This window comes from Anneissia japonica, unplaced genomic scaffold (assembly GCF_011630105.1).
Source record: "Anneissia japonica isolate Jap-2015-1 unplaced genomic scaffold, ASM1163010v1 scaffold284709_len978187_cov192, whole genome shotgun sequence".
NCBI classification, from domain to species: domain Eukaryota; kingdom Metazoa; phylum Echinodermata; class Crinoidea; order Comatulida; family Comatulidae; genus Anneissia; species Anneissia japonica.
The window spans coordinates 474-1284 of record NW_022757342.1 but is presented as its reverse complement, the minus strand read 5'-3'; the positions used below and the strand labels follow the sequence as shown (position 1 = coordinate 1284).

The 811-nt window shown below is 39.5% G+C and overlaps 3 non-coding genes across 3 annotated transcripts; all 3 read right to left on the bottom strand.

Annotated features, from left to right (window-relative positions):
• Positions 1-28: 28 nt before the first annotated feature.
• On the bottom strand, positions 29-101 carry Trnav-aac. The gene has a single exon. It is a non-coding gene; the product is annotated as a tRNA-Val (tRNA).
• A 235-nt stretch (positions 102-336) lies between these two features.
• Trnav-aac lies at positions 337-409 on the bottom strand. Its single transcript has one exon. It is a non-coding gene; the product is annotated as a tRNA-Val (tRNA).
• Positions 410-642: 233 nt separating this feature from the next.
• Trnav-aac lies at positions 643-715 on the bottom strand. The gene has a single exon. It is a non-coding gene; the product is annotated as a tRNA-Val (tRNA).
• Between the last annotated feature and the right edge of the window lie 96 nt (positions 716-811).

Below are 811 nucleotides of genomic sequence, written 5' to 3'. Positions count from 1 at the left end.
ATGGATACCAATTCCAATAAAAAGAACGTGATTCCGCCCGGGCTCGAACCGGGGACCTTCTGCGTGTTAGGCAGATGTGATAACCGCTACACTACGGAATCTGTTGCTTGCTGATGAGTTAGTATTTTCCCAGTCGAAATTAAAACAGTAATGCATTATTAAAATAACAATAGGCCGCCGGGTACCTCGCGTGTATAATATTAGCATATGAAATAACAGTAACACCAAAATATTACTGTTGGTTAAAATAAGTTGTCCATTGAACATTTTGAAGTGGTTTCTAAAATACTTACTAAGCCTAATAGAACATGGATACCAATTCCAATAAAAAAAACGTGATTCCGCCCGGGCTCGAACCGGGGACCTTCTGCGTGTTAGGCAGATGTGATAACCGCTACACTACGGAATCTGTTGCTTGCTGATGAGTTAGTATTTTTCCAGTCGAAATTTCTAAAACAGTAATGCATTATTAAAATAACAATAGGCCGCCGGGTACCTCGCTTGTATAATATTAGCATATGAAATAACAGTAACACCAAAATATTACTGTTGGTTAAAATAAGTTGTCCATTGAAAGTTTTGAAGTGGTTTCTGAAATACTTACGAAGCCTAACTGAACATGGATACCAATAAAAAAGAAAGTGATTCCGCCCGGGCTCGAACCGGGGACCTTCTGCGTGTTAGGCAGATGTGATAACCGCTACACTACGGAATCTGTTGCTTGCTGATGAGTTAGTATTTTCCCAGTCGAAATTTCTAAAACAGTAATGGATTATTAAAATAACAATAGGCCGGGTACCTCCCGTGTATA